This window comes from Selaginella moellendorffii, unplaced genomic scaffold, assembly GCF_000143415.4.
Source record: "Selaginella moellendorffii unplaced genomic scaffold, v1.0 SELMOscaffold_32, whole genome shotgun sequence".
NCBI lineage: Eukaryota > Viridiplantae > Streptophyta > Lycopodiopsida > Selaginellales > Selaginellaceae > Selaginella > Selaginella moellendorffii.
In genome coordinates this window covers 18,809-32,518 of record NW_003314293.1, presented here as the reverse complement: position 1 = coordinate 32,518, position 13,710 = coordinate 18,809, and positions in this window count along the sequence as shown.

Genomic DNA, 13,710 nt, shown 5'->3' with positions numbered 1-13,710 from the left:
AGACTTTGGTAAGGACTTTGAGGTAGAAACGGATGCTTCAGACTTTGTGTTAGGTGCAGTTTTGAAACAAAACAACCACCCAGTGGCATTCTTCTCAAAGAAGTTAGACAAGGCTCAAAGAAAGTGGCTTACCCACAAAAAGGAATTATTTGCGGTGGTCAAGGTGCTCAAGGAGTGGTGACACTACCTTAGGAGTCACTTCAAAGTTTCCACGGATAATATGGCAATGAAACACTTCTTATTGTAGCCTGATCTAAGAGGGAAACAAGGTCGGTGGGCCAATGCTTTGGCCGAATTTGATTGTAAGATTCTATATAAACCTGGGAAGAGCAACATCATGCTCTGATGTTGATGCTCTGATGCTCTAAGTCGAAAGGCAAGCTTGAAATTGGCAACATCTAGCACAACAGCAATATTTTGGGATGATGTGCAAACAACATATAAGAATGATGGTCTAGCACAAGAAGTGTTGCTGAGGAATCAAGAGACACAAGAAGCTCACTAGAAAGGTGAGTTGCCAACAGAAGAGAAAATAGATTATGCGAAATGCAATAGACTCATCTATTATAAACAAACAAGGATGTACGTTCCAGAAGGGGAACTAAGGAAGGTAGCCTTAGAAGAGTGTCATGACGAACCTTTTGTGGGATACAGCGGAGTGCCCAAGATGATGGGCTTACTTAAGAGGAAGTATCACTAGCCAGATATGGCCAAAATTATGTAAAGACATGTCCAACATATCAGCAGGTCAAAGTCATGACTAAGGCTAGTGGGGGTTTGTTACAAAGCATCCCAATTTTAGATCGTCCATGGAAATGTCTTACGATGGACTTCATCACAGGACTTCCCCCAAGTGAGGGGTTTGATGCGATATTTGTGGTGGTGGACCAATTTTCAAAGATGGCACATTTCATACCCACCACAACGGAAGTGAATGTAGAAGGTGTGGTGAAATTTTTCTTCAAGCAAGTGGTTCGAGTGCGGGGAAGACCAAAAGAGATTTTATCAAATCGAAATAAGATCTTCACTAGTAGGTTCTGGAGAATTCTCCTAGAACAGTATTGCATTAAGTGGAAATTCAGTACAACCTATCACCCACAGATAGGTATTGGGTATTAAATCAAGTTTGGTATTGGGGTGAGTCTATGGGAAGTCATCAGTGGGTGAGCCATTGAAGGTCTTGTGGAACTTAGCGTGGCCGAGTATCATGGAGAGTTATCTGTGGTGGAGACATTCACGGTGAAAAGACTCAACATTTGGAATCTAGTGAGGGATTCCTTGGAATGAGCTCAACAAAGGCAAACCAAGTATATGAACCAGAAGCACCGGGATGTAGAGTTCCAACCTGGGGAGAAGGTGTGGTTGAATACCAAGAACCTAAGGTTACCAAGTGGGATTAGCTAGAAGTTGACCCAAAGGTAAAAATGCATGTATTCTTGGAAATGAACTATTCTTGAGTTCCTTAAGCAGGTTTGCGGGATCTTATGAGATTGAGGCACGAATTGATAAAGTGGCATATTGCTTCTGACTTCCTTGAGAGATGGGGAAGATGCACCTAGTGTTCCATGTGACCTTACTCAAGCCGTACTTTGAGGATCCGCTTTGCAAGGACCAAGTGAGACCTTTACCTGAAGTTATCCAAAGGGAAGAGGAATACAAAGTTGAGGCCATCCTCAATCCGCGCAAGAGTAAGTGACAAGGACATGAGGTGAGGGAGTTCTATGTGAAGTGGAAAAGATTTCCACACTATAAAGCAACATGGGAACCGGAGGAGAACCTAGTGAACCTGTGAGATCTAGTGGAGGAATTTTTACAAAGCAGAACTCTATGTACTTATGCAAAATTCAATTAAAAGTATCAATTTGTGAAGTTGAGCAATGGCATATGTTGGGACCCAAAGGCATGCCAAAGGTAAACTAATTAGCATGGGTTTGCTAGGTCGACTAGGTGTAGGGAGCTACACCCGATTCCTTGCGGGGATATCAAATCCGTAGACGTATTCTACAGAGGTTAGGTTCAAGTCCTAACCCCCTAGTGAAGCAAGGCTAGGTTCAAGTCCCAACCCCATACTAGGGCGTGGTGACGTGAGGGGTATAGGGACACTTATATTCCATTGTCGTGGGCTCTTGGCTGGAGAGGCTAATTTAGGCACACCGCTAAGTGGGGGGATGCCTCCAGAGACATGGTCAACAAGTCGTAGGATTAAAAAAGAGACATTTGATGTGGGCATCGAACTTCTTTTATGGGTGGTGAAGTTGTAAGGAACCAACTCCTTGAGGTGTCGTAAGTTAAAGGATCCCCCAAAGCACAACTGGAATGATAAAGAGTTCATCGGATAGGACCAAGTCTAAGATCGAGTCCAAGAGATCAGGTCCGAGATCAAGTCCGAGACCGAGTCCAAGATCAGGTTTGAGGTCAGGTCTGATATTGAGTCCGAGACCGAGTCGGAGGTCGGGTTCGAGCTTGAGTCCGAGATCAAGTCCAAGACCAAGTCTGAGTACTAATACAGGTTGAGGGGTGAAAACCCAAAGCGTGTGTCTCCCAAGGGGGCTGTAGTGTAAGCGACTAATTTTTCCATTCTACTTTAGTCACTTAACCACACCTTCGACCACTTGGAGGAGTCTCATTCACAACCTCCATAAGTCCCATTCAGGACTTGGGGCTTGCTAGCCCTGAGAGTGGCATCCATGCCACTCAACCTTTGCACTTGGTCCAAGTGCTCCACGTGTCCGATCCCATGACCGACACCCAAAGGTACCACTGACATCTCGGCCCGTTACGCTAAGGCCATGCCCATTCACCTTTGCTGCGCAAATGGTCCAATACCACTTGCATCACCATCCCATCTCTCCAAGACTGGGCCATCTGTCTACGAGGGGTCATCCTAGATCCACTCCTTAGCATCCTTAGGATGCCCACAGACCTGGGGAATCGCCTTCCCCAAAGTCCCTTTGTCAATTCCTACCAAGTCCCTTTCTGCCCCTGGCCGTGTTTGCCAACACTGCCACTGGATCGAGGCCCATAGGCTCGACCACTAAGTCCCACGGTCCTCTGGGACTTCCTCACCACACGACTGTGTCCTTGGTCACTACCCCAGAGGACTGCTCCTCTTCCTTTCCACAATCTGGGCCTTTGGGACGACATTTCGGAACACCGTGGCCTTACGCGAGCCACCTGGGTACTCTCCCCACCTATCGCCTTTGGGTGCTCTAGCCATGGGCTTAGAGCGAGGTTCCGTTGAGCCACGCCTGGTATCCAAGTAGGTAGTGCCACCCACACTTGGACTGGGAGCATCGGCCAGTCGATCTCCCGGGGGAACTAGAGCCGGCTCTTGAACACTTCACCAAGCTACCCCGCTTGTCGGTCCGTATTCACTCTAGTCTTGGACTTCCCAGTGGTCAGTTCATCACCCAACACTGGGTCTGGCCTTCCTGGGCCAAATTGGCCTTTCCTGGCCAAACTGGCTCCACTGCAGTCCTCCCCCTACTATACTTTTGGAGCTCACCAAACCCCCCAGTGTCTGGGAGACGAACGCTTTGGGCTTTCACCCTCTCAGGCTCCGGACTCGGACTCGGACTCGGACTCGGACTCGGATTTGAATTCGGACTCGGACTCGGGCTCGGGCTCAGTCTCGGCCTCGGCCTCGGTTTCGGTCTCGGTCCCGATCTCGGTCTCGGTCTCGGTCTCGGTCTCGGTCTCGGTCTCGGTCTCGACTTCGGACTCCATCTCGGACTCCATCTCGGACTCCATCTCGGACTCCATCTCGGGTCCATCTCGGGTCCATCTCGGACTCCATCTCGGACTCCATCTCGGGTCCATCTCGGACTCCATCTCGGACTCCATTTCGGGTCCATCTCGGACTCCATCTCGGACTCCATTTTGGGTCCATCTCGGGTCCATCTCGGACTCCATCTCGGGTTCATCTCGGACTCCATCTCGGACTCTATCTCGGACTCCATCTCGGGTCCATCTCGGGTCCATCTCGGACTCCATTTCGGACTCCATTTCGGGTCCATCTCGGGTCCATCTCGGACTCCACTTCGGACTCCAACTCGGGTCCACCTCGGACTCCACTTCGGACTCCATCTCGGACACTCCCACGTGTCATGTGTTGGTCCTTTTGGGTCCCTTTTTGGAGCCTCGCCTTTTGCTCGCTTCGTGCTCGTTCCTCGAGCACTTCGTTGGGAGTTCCACTCCCGCTCTTGACTTTTCAAGTCGGAGCTTTTGGTCCAAACGTGTTACGCTCGTTTGGCTCTCGCTTCGACCACTACCATGTGGCGCCCTTCCGGCTCCACTTTGGGGCCTAGGGATTTTGTGTCTCACAACTCCACCACCCATAGACGAAGTTCGATGTCCTCATCGAACGGTGAACCATTTTATAAAGTAACACCCGCATGTGTTACCATTTCCATCCTTAGCGAGTAGCCAATATTTGTCAATGGTGTGACATTGAAGGCTCACCATGCCTTCTCCATATTCGTCAATGGTTGGACATTGAAGGCTCACCATGCCTTTTGCATATCCTCTAAGAAGGGTAGTCTCTCCAACTTAGAGACTGATTGGACCACATATAGTGGTTCTCTCCTTTTATTGGTTTAGTTCTCGCTAAACCTCTTAGAGACCCTTCTCTAAGTCAATCCCACTACTCCTTCTCGAGTAGTCTCAATTTCCATCGATATAACCTTTGCACTTTGGAACTTTGAATTTTGACTTCTTGGAGTCAATTTCCTAGGTGTCTCCGACACCTTGCCTTGCACCTTTTGTGCAACTCCACTTCCCATCCTAGGAAGTTCTTTACTCGAGGGCACCATCATCCTCTCTTCTATTTCGTGCCAAAGTTCCAGTTATCATACTTTGTGCTAGGGCTGTTCATGGCCCTATCATTTGGCTACCTTACCGCTCCCTCCTTTGGAGCTTCCACTTTCGCCAAACCGGAGCATTTCGGAATCCCTCCTTGGAAACACACTTCCTTTCCCGCAACTTGTTAGCGTCCAACACATTAGTGTTCCTCGCCTAACTTTGTCACTTGGATTCCCCCCAAGGGATTCCACAGCCCTATCTTGGCCACTCATCTTTTGCTCCTATCCGTTGATTGTTGCACCAAGCAACATCGAATCTCTACCTCCCTCCTTGAGGTATTATTTCGGTTCCATAGCAAAGACTCTTCTTTGCCAAGTCCGGAGGATGTTCACCCCTAGTACGTCTCTTTAGCATCTTCTGCTATGGGCTCTATCCACGGCCCAACTTCGTGACCCTCCCATGGGTCTTTTATAAAGACTACTTTCCTCAGACTCACTATGCCATCTCACGGACATAGTATATTTCCCTTAGGTGCTCTTCCCACTTGGTCATCACGACCAAGCCACACCACCTTAAACAGTTCAATTTCAACATTTTGAACCAGGAACTTCATTCCTTAGCCAACCAAGGACCTTGTCCTTATCTGGCCATAAGATCACCTAGTGATCTCACCTTGGCACCTTAACAGAGTTGCCAAGAGGTACTTGGTCTTCTAGCCCTCCAAATTGTTGACTATAACCCCGGGGGCATCCCCCACACTTGGCGGTGCACCCAAGCCAGCCCTTACGGCCAAGGGTTCATAGCAACTGAGATTAGGTGTCCCCATCTCACTCACCACGACCTTGGTGCCACTTGCACCAAAACGTTCAAGTTAGATATGCTGAGCTTTCACACTAAGCAATCTAACCGTGCATCACGACTCCGAGGCATCCCTTGCTTGGCGGTGTGCCCAAACCAGTCTCCCCATTGAGAGTCTATGACCACCGAAATATGAGTGTCCTCATATTCCAAACCATCACCACGCCCTAGTGATTTGGGACTCGAACCCAAGCACTAGAGGGTCGGGACTCGAACCCAACCTCCGTATATGCATCTACGGACGGCATCACACAAGATGCCTGGCGTGACTCCCCACGCCGGTGCACCAACTTATTTTTAAAGCGCGCTATAGATCACAGCTTAGGAACCTAGTTCCTCCACACTGCCAAGTCCTCTCACTTGACATGTCTGTGATCATGCATGGACTCCTCCATGCTCGGCCCCATGGCCCACCCTTTTTGAAGTTATCACCTTCAACTAGGGTATTTGTTCCCCCGACGTGCCAATCTCGCTTGGCAAGTCCTCCGACCATTGTAACATGGTTCCTGCATAAGCGTGAAAGTCCTTGACCATCGACTTTCGTTCAAAGCCCTCTCTTTGAACACTCGGGAACTACTTCCCTAACCTTGATAGCCTTGCCTCATGGCAAGCTTCAAGACCACGCTTCTGCTGCGCCACTCTGATTTCGCGCGTTCCATGAACCATTTACACTTGGCCTTTCTAGGTACTAAGCTACCTAGAATCGTCTTTGGGAACCTTGAAGGAACTCTGTCCCTCAGCTTGCTAAGGCCTCCCTTTTTGCAAGCCTTTCAAATGCCACATAATCTAACATGGACAATTCCATATTTTAGACTTTCCATGGCATCACGGTTGCTAGCGGCAACACCCTCGAGCCCCCCACTTGATTCTCCACTCCCAGCTGGCATAACCAACCTTGGTTATGCCCTTTGATTCCTACGGTTCGGTTCTATCCCCTTACTTCTTGCTTTTTGGCTTCACACCTTTCCTTTGGTCATTCTCCTCCAGACCCGGAGGATAGCTTTGCACTTTCTATCTTGCTTTAGCAAGTATTCTTAGGGATGAACCTACCCAATAGCCTAGGGAGTGGTTCCTCAATCCGGGCATACTCACCTTATAATCCCACACACTGGGATTACATGGTTGCTTATGGGCTTTTACATGCCCATCACTAGCCTTGCCAAAATTCCATTTTTGGCTTTGTCCAACTCGGGTAGACAGTCCTCTCCTGTCTCCGCAACCTTGGACATTTGGATAGCACCTTCTATCCATCATTCGCTAGGGACTTAGTCCCTTGGGCTTTATCCATTGCCCTCGCGACATCAAACACCACCTTCTGGTGTTCTAGAGTGTTCGGGTGTCCCAATAATGGCTTTCTTGACAATGAGTATTTCCTTTTATGACATTGACTTACTATATCGCAACACAAGTAACTTATCCCCCGTAAGGGTATATCCAACTTCCCTATGCTATTAAGAAGTCTTGGGTAGCTACCTTCTACCCGTTTAACCAGTTATTTTGCACCTCTTGCTTAGTTGCCTCATAGTTGTCAAGTCCTACAACTCATTGCTTGGTGCTTTCACACCTCCATCATTATCTGGGTCACCACACTCCAACTGCATGCTCTGCAACTTAGGCTATGCTATTCCCATTTCCATTGGGATTCCTTTGGCAAGGGGTTCTCATGAACCCACCAACATAGCCTCAAGGTATCACACCTTGGCACATTTGGTGTCTCCACACCATCGGCTCCACAAGCCTACCTCTATGACATTTCCCCTTCATGTCTAAGTCTTTGCCAAGACCAACACCGCTCTTTCTTATGCCAACCATCCGTTAGCACTGCACCATAGAGGTCACACACAACTTTATGTCAAAGTTGTTTTCTTCTGGGAACCCCTTTCCCATAACTTTAGCATGGCACATTCTGCCATTGATGAGATACCCTCTGTTCTCATCCTTGGATCCTATGATCCCCCCCCATCCTTTGTGGGGTACAACACACCTCAGTCCAAATGCTTCCATCAGTCCTTTTAGGACCATCCGTTGACTCTACTTGAGTCATTCAGCAGTTTTGGACTTGGTTAATCCACAGACCCGTAAGGTCCTACTTGTGAGGCACTAGCTCACTAGAATACACTTCTTGCATTCCTGTCATACTCAAAAGGACTATTTTCACAAGTGTTACTCCGACACTTGATTTTGTTCTCTGGGGGCAACCTTTGCCCCTTAGGACTACTTGTCCATGTGATGAGAATACCAACTCATCCACTTAATACACCCCCAACTCCTTGGGTTGTTCCAGCATTTATTAGAGGTAGCCCCGGCTACCTTTTCAAGGGCTTGAGTCCTCTTCCGTATTTGACCTCCCACGGTCATTACTTCTGGTCTCACATTCATGAGCACCAACCTCAACTATATGAGGAAAATCTTGTGACTCCTTTATTGCTTTGGAGTCTTTATCTTTCCCGTGATCCCAACTGTAGTTGTTTACCACAACTACATTAGCCAGTTTGCTAAGTCAAACACTCATCTGGATCACATCCTCAACTTTTTTTTTTTGAGGAAAACCATATACTGTTCCCAAGATCCCAAAGTTGTTCCATTATTGGCCCTTTTCTATCCACCACCCCATCTACAAGTTCACACATGAACTGTAATGGAGAGCCATGTCTTCCCGACTTGCTACTCCTCAAGGATAGGCCCACTCCTCGGACCTTCCGATGCCAACACTAGTGGTGATATACTTGAGCACCAATAAAAGTTGGACTAAGGAACAGCTCCGATACCAAATTGTAAGCGACTAATTTTTCCATTCTACTTTAGTCACTTAACCACACCTCCAACCACTTGGAGGAGTCTCATTCACAACCTCCATAAGTCCCATTCAGGACTTGGGGCTTGCTAGCCCTGAGAGTGGCATCCATGCCACTCAACCTTTGCACTTGGTCCAAGTGCTCCACGTGTCCGATCCCATGACCGACACCCAAAGGTACCACTGACATCTCGGCCCGTTACGCTAAGGCCATGCCCATTCACCTTTGCTGCGCAAATGGTCCAATACCACTTGCATCACCATCCCATCTCTCCAAGACTGGGCCATCTGTCTACGAGGGGTCATCCTAGATCCACTCCTTAGCATCCTTAGGATGCCCACAGACCTGGGGAATTGCCTTGCCCAAAGTCCCTTTGTCAGTTCCTACCAAGTCCCTTTCTGCCCCTGGCCGTGTTTGCCAACACTGCCACTGGATCGAGGCCCATAGGCTCGACCACTAAGTCCCACGGTCCTCTGGGACTTCCTCACCACACGACTGTGTCCTTGGTCACTACCCCAGAGGACTGCTCCTCTTCCTTTCCACAATCTGGGCCTTTGAGACGACATTTCGGAACACCGTGGCCTTACGCGAGCCACCTGGGTACTCTCCCCACCTATCGCCTTTGGGTGCTCTAGCCATGGGCTTAGAGCGAGGTTCCGTTGAGCCACGCCTGGTATCCAAGTAGGTAGTGCCACCCACACTTGGATTGGGAGCATCGGCCAGTCGATCTCCCGGGGGAACTAGAGCCGGCTCTTGAACACTTCACCAAGCTACCCCGCTTGTCGGTCCGTATTCACTCTAGTCTTGGACTTCCCAGTGGTCAGTTCATCACCCAACACTGGGTCTGGCCTTCCTGGGCCAAATTGGCCTTTCCTGGCCAAACTGGCTCCACTGCAGTCCTCCCCCTACTATACTTTTGGAGCTCACCAAACCCCCCAGTGTCTGGGAGACGAACGCTTTGGGCTTTCACCCTCTCAGGCTCCGGACTCGGACTCGGACTCGGACTCGGACTCGGATTTGAATTCGGACTCGGACTCGGGCTCGGGCTCAGTCTCGGCCTCGGCCTCGGTTTCGGTCTCGGTCCCGATCTCGGTCTCGGTCTCGGTCTCGGTCTCGGTCTCGGTCTCGGTCCCGGTCTCGGTCTCGACTTTGGACTCCATCTCGGACTCCATCTCGGACTCCATCTCGGACTCCATCTCGGGTCCATCTCGGGTCCATCTCGGACTCCATCTCGGACTCCATCTCGGGTCCATCTCGGACTCCATCTCGGACTCCATTTCGGGTCCATCTCGGACTCCATCTCGGACTCCATTTCGGGTCCATCTCGGGTCCATCTCGGACTCCATCTCAGACTCCATCTCGGGTCCATCTCGGACTCCATCTCGGACTCTATCTCGGACTCCATCTCGGGTCCATCTCGGGTCCATCTCGGACTCCATTTCGGACTCCATTTCGGGTCCATCTCGGGTCCATCTCGGACTCCACTTCGGACTCCAACTCGGGTCCACCTCGGACTCCACTTCGGACTCCATCTCGGACACTCCCACGTGTCATGTGTTGGTCCTTTTGGGTCCCTTTTTGGAGCCTTGCCTTTTGCTCGCTTCGTGCTCGTTCCTGGAGCACTTCATTGGGAGTTCCACTCCCGCTCTTGACTTTTCAAGTCGGAGCTTTTGGTCCAAACGTGTTACGCTCGTTTGGCTCTCGCTTCGACCACTACCATGTGGCGCCCTTCCGGCTCCACTTTGGGGCCTAGGGATTTTGTGTCTCACATGTAGGGGGTTCCAAAAGTATAGTAGGGATAATGAAGTCTAGGAACTAGTCTTGAAGGAACTCTCCAATAATGCTTCCAAACTGACTTGAGGTTGAGACTAGGGCCAAGGGGCCTTGGGTGGGAGTGAGCTTGGACTTGGGTGGTGCTAGAAGTGCCACCTTAGGAAGTGCTCAAGAGCAGCTCCCACTCCTAAAAGGGAAACCGACTGTGGTGCTCCTGGCTCATGTGGAGTAGTGCCCCACTTGAGTACCATGTGGCTCATTGGTCCTCACCCTACCTAGGGGCTTGGGCCTTCCCTTTGGGATCGAGGTGGGGGAGTAAGGGTACCTATATTGGGTTGTTAGGCTATGGTGTTTCCCTCTCCTACGTCCTAGAGCAAGTGTTGCACCTAAGGCTTAGGATTTAGAGGGTCCCACGATCAAGTCTTGTGGTACTAAAGGATGTTAGAAATCTAGAGGCTTGGTGGGCTTGGCTACCTATGCCTATGAGGAGTGTAGCCAAACCTTAAGTCTAGTCTAACCCGGGGAGGGGGATTGAGAGAGATTTGGGAATTTGTGGATGGATGGCTAACACATTGTTGCTCGTGCAGTGAGTAGCTGAAACCAAGTAGAAGCTAGTACCATAGGCGGGAACCTTGGTGAGGGAACTTAACTAAATCCAAGGAAGTGTCGATTGGATAAATGAGGTAAGTTGGCAAATTGGAAAGGAAAAATTTGTAACTTACACCAAGCCCTCTATTTGTGGATGATAAGCACTTATGAAAATATAGTGTATCCCCAGCCAAAGATATTAAAATGTGAAATGCTTTCACTATAAATACAAGACTATTATTTGAGAGAATCCACTTCAGACAAGAATGTTAAAAAAAACCCTTAATTGAGGAAGAAGTACCTAACAACAATTGCTAATGCACTAGCAAAAGCATTGACTTCTAGCTACAAATCAAGTAATCAAGCTTATTACTAATAGTTGATTGTGGAAAAGGCTTTATCAAATCAAATACCAAACTCAAATGGATAAGAAACTTCTATAGCACGAAGGGGAGTAAGTTTAGCACTAAACACAACTATGCACATATTGGATCACATCACATCATATCTTCGACTAATCAAAAGACTTATGTATCTTTTCAGTTTTCTGATGATATCCTATATGTCTGCCTAGAATAAGAGAATCATGTAGGCATGGAGAAAGTGTGGAATAAACATTAAAGGCAACACCAGCTATAAATAATCATCAAGATTTATACCCATAAAATAAAGAAGGTTGTCCTTAAAGTATTATTGAAAATGTAAATGCCAAAATGGCAAATCATCAACAAATGATGCAAAAATTTTAAACCTATCATAAAACCTTTGAATCTATGGCTCAATCTTTTAAGTGTTACAAACCTCATCAAGGGAAGTAAATCTTGCTTTGCATCTTGTGGACATTGAATATCAAATACAACATTTGCCAAATCCTCATTAAAAAAATCACAAATGTTAGAACTATAGGCTCGTTAGAAACATGAGAAAAGAATGAAGAAGGAAGAGGAGCTCATGAAAGGGCATCAGCATTAGCTATAAAACTCTTTGGGTAATTAATAACATCGATATCATATATCTGAAGTTTCAAACCTACCAAGCAGTATAACCAACAAGCTCTATTTCGTTAAAGTGGGATTTATTCAGTAAAATGGGACTAGGTACAAATTTTCAAGTATTTGAAAATGACGTAAAATTATATGTTTTTTGTCCAGGGGCTAGACATATCTAGGGCATGGTGACTAGCGCGGTGACTTTGTGTCCAGACTGAGTCCATCTGGTTGTATAATAAATCTCATTGTCAAGGTGAACAAGTCGAATCTGAAGCTAAAGAAGAGCGATGGCATGCGGGCACACACTATTTGTTTGTTCATTGAGTGTGTGGTGAGCTTTCCAAGATGAACATCATTCCTATTAGCCAGACATATAACTTAATGGTGAGAACATTTAGATATCATTCAATGTTATCTTTTTCTAACGAATCTAATTGTGAAGGTGTAGCAAGAGGCATTGCTAGTCTGGAGAAGTCATTTAACTCATTTGACCCTTAGTGTATTTTCATGAAACTAAATAGCATTCATATTATTAAGGAATTTCTCTAGTACCTTTTTTTTACGACATAGAGGCTTGCATTTCTTTCAAAGGTGATTTAGTAAAAGGCCTGAGGGCACATGCCATTCTATTTCTCAGACCGGTATTAAGATATACTAGTGCAAAGGGAAAAAGGTATTTGGTGATCAAGTAAATGGCATGAGGGCACACGCCATTATAAGCCTAAGCGCTAGTGGACACCTCCTTTTTGGTACTCTCAGCGGTACTATCATCCTTCTCCGGGTCAGTTGTTTTGCTTTGGATTGTTGTCTTTGATGTTACTGGGGCGTTCTCGATAGTTGTTAATATTGCCGTTTGTTCAGAAAAATGATGACCTGGAGTATAGTACGGGGAGTTTGGAAGACTTATATATTCTACATCTTCACCTATCTCCTTCTCCGTCTCCTTTTCTGCCTCACTTACAGATTTTGTGCTTGCCATGAGAACGCTCTTCACCCTAAAATATGGAGTTCGTTGTGTTATAAAAGGAAACCAACACACACGCTGCAAGGGAATGATGGTACATAAAACACGTAAGCCCACAATATGGGTTTATGTGCCATTAATATGGGCCACACGCCATATTATTAGATTTATGCACGTGTGATTGGTAAATGCATATGTCACATCATCTTTGTTTTACCTCACACACTATATCAGGCCTAATGAACCATATCACATGTGCGCACATGCTATATATATGGAGAAGTATTATGCAAGGATAGAAAAATTCAATGCATGATTGTGGAGAGCAATGGCATGAAGCCACATGCTAAATAACATTTTAGAGAAAGAATTAAAATAGAAACATGCAAACAATACTGAGTGGACCAAGATGTCAAGACCCCCAACAAGATCAAGACTGGAAAATGCTAAAGACAAAGAGAAAAAGCTAGTGAAAACAAAGAAGAGGCCTTAGACTGGTGTTGATTCAGATTGTGGAGAAATGGAACAAGGCTAACCTATATATACTATAGGTTGATGAAGCTCCACCACTCTTGGATCGAGGACAGCCTAAATACAGCTGAGGTCAAGGAGGCGCCACATCATCATCAGGAATGTGGCTCGAGACTCAGGAATCGGGAAGTGTCTCGAGAGTCAGGAATAGGGAAGTGTCTCGAGAGTCAGGAATAGAGAAGTGTCTCGAGAGTCAGGAATGTGGTCTGCAGGTCAGGAATCCGGCGAGAGTCAGGAATGTGGCAAGAATTGGGGGATTCCTGACAGCACCCCCTCCTCAAGAACGAGTGGAACGAGGATGTGAACAAGAACGAAGAGGAGGATGAGATGAGCGGCGAGGGATGGGAGATGGAGAAAAAGAATGAGGACTGGGACGAGAAGGATAGCGGCGGTGGAAGTCCTGAACAAGGTC